This window comes from Aphis gossypii, chromosome X (assembly GCF_020184175.1).
Source record: "Aphis gossypii isolate Hap1 chromosome X, ASM2018417v2, whole genome shotgun sequence".
In the NCBI taxonomy this organism is placed as follows: Eukaryota; Metazoa; Arthropoda; class Insecta; order Hemiptera; family Aphididae; genus Aphis; species Aphis gossypii.
Genome location: NC_065533.1, coordinates 14,628,404 through 14,641,804, shown reverse-complemented (window position 1 = coordinate 14,641,804; position 13,401 = coordinate 14,628,404). Strand labels below are relative to the sequence as shown.

The 13,401-nt window shown below is 25.3% G+C and overlaps 1 protein-coding gene across 1 annotated transcript in view; it reads right to left on the bottom strand.

The window, feature by feature from the left end:
- Positions 1-4,625, bottom strand: part of LOC114124795 (probable G-protein coupled receptor 158) — a 59,763-nt gene extending 55,138 nt beyond the window's left edge. The window contains exon 1 of the mRNA XM_050206115.1: positions 4,448-4,625. The gene's annotated coding sequence lies outside the window, so the exon portion shown is untranslated. The remainder of the gene's footprint in view (positions 1-4,447) is intronic.
- Between the last annotated feature and the right edge of the window lie 8,776 nt (positions 4,626-13,401).

Genomic DNA, 13,401 nt, shown 5'->3' with positions numbered 1-13,401 from the left:
TATGTTGACCATATTATAAAGCTAAATCGAGATAAATCACCTTTTTTCATAAAACATTTTACGTTTTTACTATTCAAATAATTTTTATTTTACATTATTTTTGTACTGATCGAATGTTGGTATGAATGTGTGTTGAGCTATATTTATGCAAATCTTATAAGAATGAACTACACTTTTTTAAAAAAAATAATTAATTTTATAGTCTAACGCTTGCTACTCAAATCTGCCAGTTGCTGCAATAAATTCAACAAATAAAATATGTTTCAACATTTATCAATTCAAATAATAATATCTCATTAGATAGTTCTACACCCAGCACCTACCAAGATTGTTCTCTTCTTAAAATTTATATTTTATCATTTAATGTAGCTCATTATTCAATAATTACAATTTATTAAATGCTGTTTTTTCTAAAGAATAAATGTTAATAATAAAATTTAAAGAATACATAATTAATATGTAGCTTACAGGCCTTACAAATTAAATGTAATAGTATTATTTATTAGGCAAGTGGTAATATGTTTGTCTATGGTATATATGCGTATAAAATATAGTGTCATAAATTAAAATATTTAAGTATTGCATCTTAACCGTTGTATCTATTAATACATAATATATATTATAAGTATACTTTATACAGTATACACGTATGCTAATTACAGCTATGCTATACTAAGTTTTATAAGCCGCTTAGCGCTTACCTACGTTATTGTACAAGATATTAGGACAATAATATAACTTTAATATTCCAATAATTACATAATATATACGACGCAATGAATTTTTTAAAAAACACATACTGAACTTAAAATTATATTTATGTCTATATCTTTAATATATTATAAAATATGTTGGGTGATGAATTTTAAAATTGTGTTAGCGTCAAAGTTAGAAAATATTCACCTCAATGCTGAAAATTCATAAATCATAATCAGCCATGTGAACTGTTAACAATTCAAGAAAACTTCCTCAGGAAATTTTGCAAAAATAAACATATTTAGTCATTTTTTCTTAGTGGAAATATGTAGTAGCTTTTCTCTACAGATAGAACATTTATATGTAAAACTATATTCCTCATACTCCATATCTTCGTTCATTAAAAATAGTATAACCTATCAATGCATTATTTGAGAGACTAGATTTTTGTTCTCTATGTCAGCTGATATAAGTTTGTAAAGTAAGATCTCGGAATTTAATGCATAAAATATTTATTTGTATTTTAAGGTGTGAAACCTTTTAATATCTTTGCACGATAGTTGTGTAGGTAAGTGGTAAATCTTTTTTAAACCATCGGTAAGGTTTTATTTATTTTCAAGTTTATCTTCAATATATTAGTTGCTACGAGATTTCTCTCTCGAATTTACATTTAACTCTATATCAAGTAATCGTGTATTCATAAACAGTCGTCAGTCGATCCGCGTTTGTTGTGTCAGAAGCTTGATCACATACGAACTAAACATAAGCGCTGATTGACATAAATTACAAATATTGTTTATTATATTATATGGATTTGTGACCTATATATATTAGATACGGATATATTCCGAAATATTTTCTATACATGTTAGTCATATCATCGTATCAATGGATATCAATAATTATACTAAAAAAAAAAAACAATTATATCTAAACAAAAATATAACTTGGAAGAACCTATCCTAAAGTAATAATTAAATTCGAATTTGAATGGGCATATTATATTTCGCCCTCATGTAATATTTTTGAAGAAAAAATACCAAAAAAATTAGATGTTAATAAATAATAATTTTAGAAACTTTAATAATATAAAATCCGTAATTGAAACTAAAAACATCATTAAATAATAATAAAAAACTTCACCAACTTAATCTAATGAGACTATAATTATCAGCCATAGATTTATATTTGACAGGTTAAGTATTATACACACACATTATTTAAGAATATTTTCTTTTCTTAGAATAGGTAAATCGTATTAAATCTTAACTATAAAATTTAAGTTTGTGATGCATATTGGATAAGAATGGTTCATCAAATAGTTTTCTAGGAAGTATCAAGTTGTTTAAATCATTTTCTTTTTTACACTGATAATATATAAACATAATTAAAGATTAAAGATTAACATTAAAGTTTTTATTCATATCAAAAAAAAAAAAAAAAAAAAATTAAAAAAATAGATGCTACTAGAAAAATATATAATGAATTATAAAAACTACAACAAATTTTACTTATTTCAATCGGGTATTTTTTTTTCTTTTAATAAAGTTTGACATTTTTTTATCAAGAAGATAAGACGATATTTTAACAGTTTTAAAAATATTTTATTCAAATTTCTTAATTATATAATATATTTCTTAAAACTTTATTCTTCAGATTATGTAATATAGTTAAGATATTATTTTTCTTTTATTGTGTAGGTACAATTTGTTTTTGTTAATTATATTTAATACAACATCCAGTCTTTGTATCTTATCAAGTTTTATTATGATTTATAATTATTATTAAGTATTTGCAATAGTTGATTGATGTATTTATAATTATAAAAATCTGACAAGAACAAAAAAGTTGCGATAGGTAACGGTTAGTAGGATTATTTCAAAGCGGTCTACGAAGTAAGACGACAGTAACAGCTGACAACACATAGATACGTACTGTGTTCAGTTTTTTCAAAAACAAATGAATTTCAGTTTACTAACATTAATAAAGCTAAAATTATAACACTACGTTTTTTTATAATAAAACATGTGAGAATTAATGAAAAGTTTAAAATAATTTTGGTATTATTAGATTATTATAGTTATTTTGAAATATAAAACACTAAATATAATTTTAATTAATCATCGTTATAAGTTAATTACATTCTTATTACTACAATTTATAAAATTAGTTATATCAATTACTAAACTATATTATAAAAAAAAAACAAATTTTAACTACATATCACTATAGGAATTTTAACACTGGCGTATTTAGTATATAAATTCTATACCTAATGTGTTACAATTGATTTATTTTAATATTATAAAAAGTGCAATAGTTTTTACAATACCTACAAGTATCCAAAGTAATTATTATATCTATTTTTTTGATACTCTTTAATTTCAATTAAAAAAGAAAAAGTTAAAAAAATACATATTTCTACCAGTAATTGACTTTTCAATTAAATTATATGTATATTTATTAAATTATTATTTATTATTTTATTGATAATAATAATAAAAAAAATATTTTATCGTGATTTATTGTTTATTATCTAAGTTACTATAACATATTTACATAAATTTCCTATTTATCTACATGATTTTATACAAAGAACGAGAAAGTTACATAAATATGTGTGAATTAAAATAAAGCTGTAAAGTTAATGCTTAATTTTTCAATGATTTATGGATTAATACATTTTTTTTTTTAAATGTTTCAAAAATATATTGAATAACGAATTGATCAAAAATAAGATATTTTAAATATTTTGACATATTTAAATTTAAAATGTGAAAATATTAATACACGACGGTATACTTGTACTAGTTGAATACAACGTTGCATACCTACTGCATATTGTATCACACTAAATCATAACTTATTAATTGTATTATTTTTTATAGTTGTTTGATTATTCAAAAAATAATGATAATAAATAAAATAATAATGCAATTAAATTTGGAATAATTATTTTGCAATCACTTCAAAAATATCAAGTAATGTCTTCATTTATTTAACTATTTGTTGTGAATTTGGTATGGGGATTTTTTATGTTTGTAAATGGATGTCAAAATTAATACCTATTTCATATTTTAAACCATTTCCAGTTTTTTTTTTACAAAATATTTACAAGATCTTATAATATTTATATGATTTCTTTTATTTTTATAAATATATTTTCAAACTACTTAGGTAAAGTTTTTAAATGATTAATCTATATTTATTCGGTGCAACATGTATTTTAAATTTAAATCACACCGTTGAAGTGTTAAGATTGGATTGAGTGTCGAATAATTGGATGTTCATTCCTGATTAATAACTATATTATACGACACGTTTGCAGTAATAGTACCTATATACCTAGCGGTTAGCGACATTTATAATGGCCGTTTCTTAAATGAGGCAGGAATCGAACAAATCACTGCGTGTCAATGGGGTGCGATCTTTAAACGCAATAAGAGAATTTGAACAATTGACATACCAATCATGATTCGTAAAGGACTATACACTTGCAATTTTTAACCAGTTCAAATAGAGCAGGTCTTGAATAAATAATAATAATAATAATAATAATAAAAAAAAAAACTAACTACTTAAATTTATCCGAGCTTAATAAAACGTTAATGAATCGAATACATTTTAGCATTTAATAATTTTTCGTGCCGTTAGATCGATATGAAAAAAAAAAAAAAATTAAAAAAAAAAATAATAATAATAATAATACATATTTTATTTCAAGTACAAAAACAGAAGTAAATTAAATTACCGAAATAATAGGCACGAGCGTGCCACAGTTGGGGTCCCGCAACTTTCGCAGCGGCGGCGGCGACAGTGGTGGCGGCGGACGACGACGACAGTAACGACGTCGCCTGTGGGGATGGTCAACCGCGAGACGCCGTACGATCGGCACTGCTGTGTAGTTGGCGTGCATGCATGTACTGAGCGCGGAAAAAACTGCCTCGACAACCCGGCGAGACGCTCGTGCCGGTGCGCCGGCGCGTCCTCAGAAAACGTATGCACGCGCCCCGGCGTCCCACATCCACCCACCCGCCCCGATCTGCCGCCACCCCGCGTGTCCAAAAACCCACCACGCCAAACCCCCCCCCCCACATCAACGGTGGGTACTCGACGACCCTCGGGCGAGTATGGGGTGCGGACCGTGGCGCCGTCGGACTCGGTGCGTCGCGGGCGCCGTGTAACGCGCTAAATATTCCGATCCGTCTTGTGCCGTCTTATCTCCCGTGCGAGAGGAAGCTGTTTGACGGTGCGTTCCGACCGATGTCGGCGGCGTGCGGCGTACCGTCGGGGTACGTGTGCCCCGGGGGAGACGAGGGGGTGCGTATTCGTTGTAGGCGGCGGCGGCGGCGACGACGATGATTGAAAGTTCGGGGGAAAAGACGGACCCGACTCGGGCGGCGGGGAAAACGTGAAAGGAAAAAAGCCGTCACGACACGTGAACGCACGCGGTCAGAGCACGCACGCGGGGCTGGGGGGGGGATTCCTGTTGGTTTTATTCTCGGATTACGACAGCCCTGATCGAACGATATTGGGCGTTGTTGGGTATAGACAGAGATAGGTATATTATACATATAGATACCGCGGAGAAGTTTTCTCGTATAGTATAATACTGCAGTTGTCCGTGTACAAGAGACGACTGCTGTGCGCTGTACAGCGTTGTGGGAGGTATGCTGAATAATTCGACCGCGGCGTTTAGAAATACATGTAAAAATGTAAACGTCCGTAATGGATTATTTAACAGGTATTATATCATAAATGATTTTTTTTTTTGTGTTTAGTACGAATACCGCCATGTATTGGATTGGCGTAGGGCGGTGTTGCAGAACGGTGATATTTTAGTAGTTTTATTTACGAAAAATGTCATATACTATACCTTCTATACTCGTATATCTTTAAAATCATAAATTATTTCAAATTTTCGACGGTGTTCATAGTTTTGTCACGAGTGGCGGAAGGATGAGGCTAAATTTTTAACAAATGCTTTGATTATTAACAATAGAACAACAATAACGGATATAAAATCAACTTAATAATAAAAAATATTGACTAAAAAAAAAAATGGGCAAGAATGTACCTACCCGCTCCGCTGTAGTTGTCGAGTTTATTCCGTAATTGAGAAAGTCACTGTAATAAGTATAATGGATGTGTTCGATTTAATGATAATTCATTGCATACGAAAAATCATTCTAAACGTAGATGTTCAATTCGCCTTTATAATTAAATGTATATATATACATGATATCGATTATAGTTATATCATTTTCTTTTACGGTATATAGGTAAATAGGAAATAGTTTAAAAATTATTCTAAATGTTTTACAATTAATGTCATTGTGTAAAGAAAAATATAATAAATGTAAAACTTTTAAGTCTCCATGAGACATTTGTATTAGAACTAAATAACTAGAACCGTTATTTATTGTTTAAATATCCAATTTAGAAAATTTAACATCAGATGCCTATAAAAAAAATTTAATAGAAATGTTGTTCTTTTTTAATTTTAATTTTAGATTTTTGTGTTTCAGTAAGAAATAAGAATTATTTATGAGGAACCTTGTACTAAATTGTCAAACTTTTTCAACGAAAATAAATTGTTTCATTTACATTTATAGAAAAGAACTAAAAAAAAGATTGAACATTTCAATAACCAATAAATAGATAAAAAAAAGTCAAATATGTAGGTACCTATGGTAAATTATTAAAGAACTACAACAATATCGATCTTGTCGATGTTTTGCGTAAGAATTATCATTTTTATATTATTTTCTTTTATACTTTTACTTCCTCCCCCAAGTACACTTAACAAGTACCTACCTTCATTTATTCTTATCAGAAAATATATTGAAAATTTAAGTATTTTATTGTTCCAAACAATAGAAATAAACATAAATAAATAAATTTAAAAAAAAATATAATCAATGTATTTGCTCAAAATCTAAAATATTACTTAATAGCATTAGAAATTAAATTATTAGATCTATTTTATTTTCATAATATGATTAAGTTTAAAAACAATATTTTAAAATCGACAGTTTATGGTTTTATATAAATTAATGATAAAATAAAATGTTACATTACAAATTGTGAATAGTGTTATCAGTTTAATAATATTTTAAAAAGAAAATTATGGTTGTTTACTTATTATTTTTTTTATAATAATATATACATCTACCTACGTATAAATATTATTTTGAATATTAAACACAACAGTATTGTAAGAGTTTGTATATTCCCTTCTTGATCACCACTGACTAACGCTAATGATTGTTAATTTATCATAATGAATACCCATAATGATTATATCTTTTTAGTTTTTATTTACTATTTGAAATTGTAGAATTGTAGAATAATTTTGCGGGTTACTATAAGAAATAGCAATTACTTAACAGTGAATTTCATTAATAAAATGAATAAATAACTAAATACTTTTTAATAAAATGAAGTAATAACTAAATACTTTTTTAATACTAACAGGAACAATATAGTTTTAAATTGTAATTTAAACTTTTATCCTCGTTATATAACTTAATTTAAAAACCACTAACTCCAAATAAAACAATTATTAAATTATCCGCATGAGACAATACGCCATACATAATATTAATAATAATTTAAATACCTATATATAACTATCATAATAGATATACGATTTAAAAAAATTTTACTGTTCAATTTATAATTATAAGAACAAGAAATATATAACAATCTTATAATAATTAGAGTATAATCCAAATACAATTATGCCAATAATTAATTGTCTTAAATACTTACGTATCTTATTAAAAAAACAAGTTCTATATTCAAATGCTTATAAAAAAGAAGAAGAAGAAAATGTATTTTCGATTATTATCCGAATAATTGTAGTAAAAAAATTGTAAGAAACTTTGTATTAAATTTTTTACCACAAAAAAAGTAACTAAATTATTTTAAATTTTCATTTTCCCTTAATATTTTAGATTCTGAGCGGAGCGATCAATGTATTGATTTTACATTGACGTTTGCTTCTTTTGTTTGAATATGTAAGTACACTGTACAGTGTACACGATAAGTAGTCAATAAAATGTTTAAATTTTCAATTTTGAGGGTGGTTGTAGATAGGAAATTGGATCTAGTCTGTGCTTTAAGTACAAAAAAGTAAAAACTTTCAGTATTTTTTTTACAATCTGTAAAAACGGAAATTTTTAACGATATCGATTTTATATTTTATATAAAAGTCGAAAACAAATGGATAGGTAATTGAAATTTTCACAAGATTTTTAATATATCATTTTATATTATTTACGATAACGTTTTAAAAATGTTTCCATTATTTTTTTTTCTTGAACTTTTTATAGGCATGAATATTTTCGATTTTTAGTTTTTTTTATCCATAATTCTTGATTAAAAAATATTTATTGGTTATAAATGTTTGAATATTTAATAGAAGTATCCTCATATATTATACATTTCTCAATCAAATAAAATACCTAAAATCTTTAGTCACGACATTTTTTTATAAGCGTAAATTATAAAATTTTTTTTAAATTAAAGTAAATTTTGACATACCCAAGTTTTGAAAATTTAATATAAGATTCTTCATGAGTAAAGAACAGATTTGCATGTTTTAAAAGGTATCAAAGTATGCAGTACAAATCATTAAAATATGCAATAAAAATTATATTTGAAAATCAAAAATTAATTTTGTATGTTTAAATATTTATCTTATAAATATTATTTATATAAAAATATAAATGTACAAAGAATACATAAATATTTCTGTTCAAAAATAAAATAAAATATAAAACTTAAAATGTTTTTTTATTCTTTATTATTAAATAATATTTAACTAAAATATAATACTATACATACAATTAAATAATAACTTAACTTAACCATCTATCTGTTAAAAATTCTTGTATGTCGAAAATGATCGTCCAACATCGTTAACCTAACCTGAAGTTATTGGCGTATATTTAAAAGAGTTAAAAATCACTAACTAGGTCTTTCATCTAGTTGAACCTCTTCAACTAATAATACTTTTTTAATTTTATGTAATACTTTTAGGTATTTGTTTTTGGGAAAAATATTATTTAATTTAATTTTTAATGTTATCCCTTCAAGTCCAGGAATAATGTTTATTTTTTTTTCTAATTCATTTACTAAAGAAAACTTTCAAATAAAAGCATATTTTAAGTTTCTAGTTTTTTAATTATTTCAACTAATGATGACAAATGAGTTGATATAAATGTTGAGTCACTCACAGATGATCTATCTTTTATAATATCAAACACTTTTTTAACAAATTGTGCATCATCTTCTGCACGTTTTTTTAATTACCTTTTGGTATTTTATAAAATATTCTGCGTAATATAAAGCAGTGACTATCTATGTTCTTCCACCTTGTTATTACTGGAATGGGAGGTAAAGGTATATTTTCCATTTCATCTCTGAAAATTAAAATTCTGCTATTATTTTTTCTTACCATTATTGATTAAAATATTATATTAATATTATAATTTAATAAATATTTTAAATTAAAATATCTAGAGAGCTTTGTCGCTGTTTCGGCGTTTACCGACTTACATTTTTTCGTGACAGCACATTCATCGAAATATGCAATGAATATACATTTACAGACAAAAATGTAAAAATATGCAAAATAAAAATTTAGTGAATTCCAATTGGTATAACTCATCAAAGATTTTTATCAAAAATTTAAAAAGTGAAAAGTAAAAAATATAACATACCTACTATGAAATATACTCGGTGATATAGGCTGATACATCATTTCCACTCAAATTCATTTTTCGTTTACAATAATGTAAATCCTTATTCATTACATTTAAATTTAACACACCCATATAATAGTTATCCACTCAACACCTAATACACAGCAAAGTGATACTTGCTTATTTTTTTTTTGGTTTTCTGATTATTTTGAAAAGTATTAAGAAGTTTTTGATTTCGACCTTTTTCCCATCTACTAAGAAAAATCAAATTTATTGATAGAAACCGTCCCTGAAGTTGAAGATTGAATCATTTTTTTTTATTATAAAAAGTGCTCACTGTACACAGATAAAATAAACCACATATACTGTAAACCCACTGTACTAGTCACTCTAGTGCTCCACTCAGAATCTAAAAAAAAAATAACAGTAAATAGATATTCTAAAATAAACTATTTTCAGAAAACACTTTGACTTTGTTATTATGATGTTATTATTCACATAAAAAATAATAATAATAATACATACAAAATTTGGCTATAATATTCTTGCTAATTACCAATTTTATTATAAGCTATTTTACCATGGATCTATTTACCATTGGATCATTAATCTATACGTCAATATTGATATGTAAAATAGTAACAATAATATTATGTTATTCAATATAATACTAATAATCAATGGTATCATGTGTTCAATGTTTTGGATGTTTAAGAATTGGATGTGCAGAATTAAAAATTTAAGGTACTTATAATTACTCCAAACCATTCACTTAGTTGTATCAATTGAAGATAGCTCTAAAACTTTATCGATCAACTTTAAACTAGTTTCAAAATTTTGAAAGTTAATTTAAAATAATGCTAAATTTGACTTCGTGATTTAAACATTACCAATTAAAATATACCAATTAATAAATAAATAAATAAAATTAATTAATTAACAAGTCCTTTATAATTAATTATTATAAATTACAATTTTTCTTCTTGAATCTTTTTAATTAAATAGCATAAATTCATATTATACTTGTATCTTTGATTCCATTAAAAAATAAAAAAGGTTGCTAAATAAAATATAACATTTTTCTTAAAGCATAGGTACCCTCATCATTAAATTATTAAAAAATAAAATAATAATGTTTTTTTTAGAATTATTTTTTACCAAAATAGAATAAGTAAATTACATAACTTAGAATATAAATATCATCATCGAATTTTCAAACAAAAATAAGTTGTTTTCAAAATATAATATACATTATTAACTTCCTTGAATCCATCAATACACTTGGTTATAAAAATATAATGTCAATAAACATATGCCATGGCTTCATATACCTACGTAATGCATAACTGAAACACAATAAAACACGAAATTGTATTATATAATTTACAGTAAATTATTATACATATTTTTTTTTCTTATCGTTTACTGTAGTTCTGTGTATATTTTATAGTTGGTATACATTCCCACTCATATTCACATGAAATATTTTTTTATTTTTTTTTAATAAGTTACTTAATTTTAATTTCACTAATTAATTATTGTTTTATAATAAAAATAAATAAATTATATAATTGATAAATTATAAAAATAATTAAGGTATTTTAAATGATAACATAATATTAATATTCTAGAAAATAAATTGGCAGAACGTTTAAATCGTTAATTTATTTCGATTGTTTATATCCGGAACGTATTAAGAAAGATATTTTCGAAATTCAAAAGTTAAAAACTCTAAAACAATATTTTCCAGGAACATATTTATCTCAGATGAATTATGAATTGCCTATATTTAATCCCTTTAAAAATACCGATGATTCTTTAGCTTTGATAACTATTGTTATTTTTGTGATTTGGTAAAATAATTCATTATTTTTATAATAGATTATAAATTTCATCTTTCTATTTATTAATTTAATATTATTATTATTATTATTTTTTTTTTTTTGTATATGTTTGGGAGAGACCAAATGAAGATTGAAGCTATTAATAATATTATAAGTTATCGAATCATAAAATTAAAAAAAGAGTAATTAGTTGCCAATGAATAAGCATTTTTTTTAAACTTTAATTACAATTAAAGTAGTACAAGTAGTATAGTAAAATGTACTGAAAATTTATAAAAAAGAAGTTGATAACTTTAAGCTTGGCTTAATATTAGATAGGTTTTAAGAAAAAAAGAATGCTATAACCTGAGTTTGCAGCATCGTTGTATAAATTCCTTTTCCAATTACATATACTTATATTATATAAGTTAAACATATAAAATAGATTTTGGCCATTTTTATACCCTAAATATAGCGATGCAAATGAAAAAAAAATGAAATTATAAATTGTTTAAATCTATATAACCTTTACACCTTAAGTAATAATTGTTTTATAGTATATTATCTTTATTTCTTAGTAATGTGTTATACTATTTTGTATATATTTTGTATTAAATTTACGCTATTACCTTCCTCCTGATCTACGGAGGTCGTATATACGAGAATATGATCAAATACATCGCATAAAGTATATAGAATATACCTATGTATGAATTATAATAATATTATAAATTATGTTAATATCATGCACCTGACTCGCAGTGGTATATAATATATATGTATTATGCAGTGATATAAATAAAGAACTCTTTGAACGCGTGAATACAAATAAATACAGCACTATCTTAGTTTGTTCAAAAGGAGGCTAAATTGTCGTTCACATAATCCGGTGTCGAAAGATGTTTCTAATGTGACTGGTGCGGATGCACTGATGAGAAAGACGACGTGATCGGCATGGCCGAGTCGCAGACGGCCCCATCAAAAGCCTCTGCGTTTCCAAAGACTTAGCTTTATCCTTGATCCTAGACGGCAGAGACTTACTTATGGCAGAGACATATCTTGTATCTGGTGGCACACGAACAAGTTACACGTCTTGCGCCCAATTGTCACCAACACGTGTGAGTTTCTATGTGACCTTACAGTGTAAATAGTCCCTTTCATCAGTGATGAAAGATGTGTACTGAATTTAATTGTTATCTGCGCGAGTACTTGATCGTTATTTAAGCTATTATATAATTATGATACGTCAGTATACCATTAAAATATATATAATATAATATATATCATATATCATATTATATTTATATTATAAAGTATAGACAATAGACATATTACAGTAAAATAATAATACCGCAATGGTGGTTTGTATACCGGTGGTGTAGATGCAATTTTTTCCTGAGAAGGATGTTACTAATACATAACTTTATATATTTAAACATTTTTATTTATTTATTTTTTTTTTTATAGTTATAATATGATTTAAAAACATATAAAATGTGAGTGCATAATGCACTGATTTATGTATTTCGTACCACAAAACTATACAAAAACTTAGTATATACATTTAAATAAAATAAATACGTATCTATTCGCCTGATTTATAGGTAAAATTAATTTAATTTTTATAATTTTTTATTAAATAAATAATAAATTCATTTATTAATTAGTAGCATGTTGCATTTTATATTTTATTATGTATATACTATTATAATCAATATATTTTACTGATCTTACCAAAAATATAACGAAAACTAGTTAAAATAAATAATAATATATCACCTAAAAAGTAGAGATAATATTGATTTAGTAGTGAAATAATTATATACTATTAAAATGTGTACCGATAACACTGTTTTGTCGCATGTAATTAAATTTGAGTTTTAACTAAGATTTTTGTTCTTTATGAAGTTATTGGGGAGAAATATTACTATCTAAGACCTTAATATAAAATGTCCATTTAAGTCCATTATATTAAGCAGTGATGTGTGTCAAGTTATGATGTGTTTTTTTTTATGTTTATTATCATACTAAAAATGCTTAGATTTTAAACTATAGGGATGGTTTTAGTTGAAAATTGAATTGTTGTACTTAGGGCCTTAAAAAAAAAAAATTATAATTTTTTTTATTTTGTTATTATATAACATAACCAAATAACTATAAAAACTTGCAAT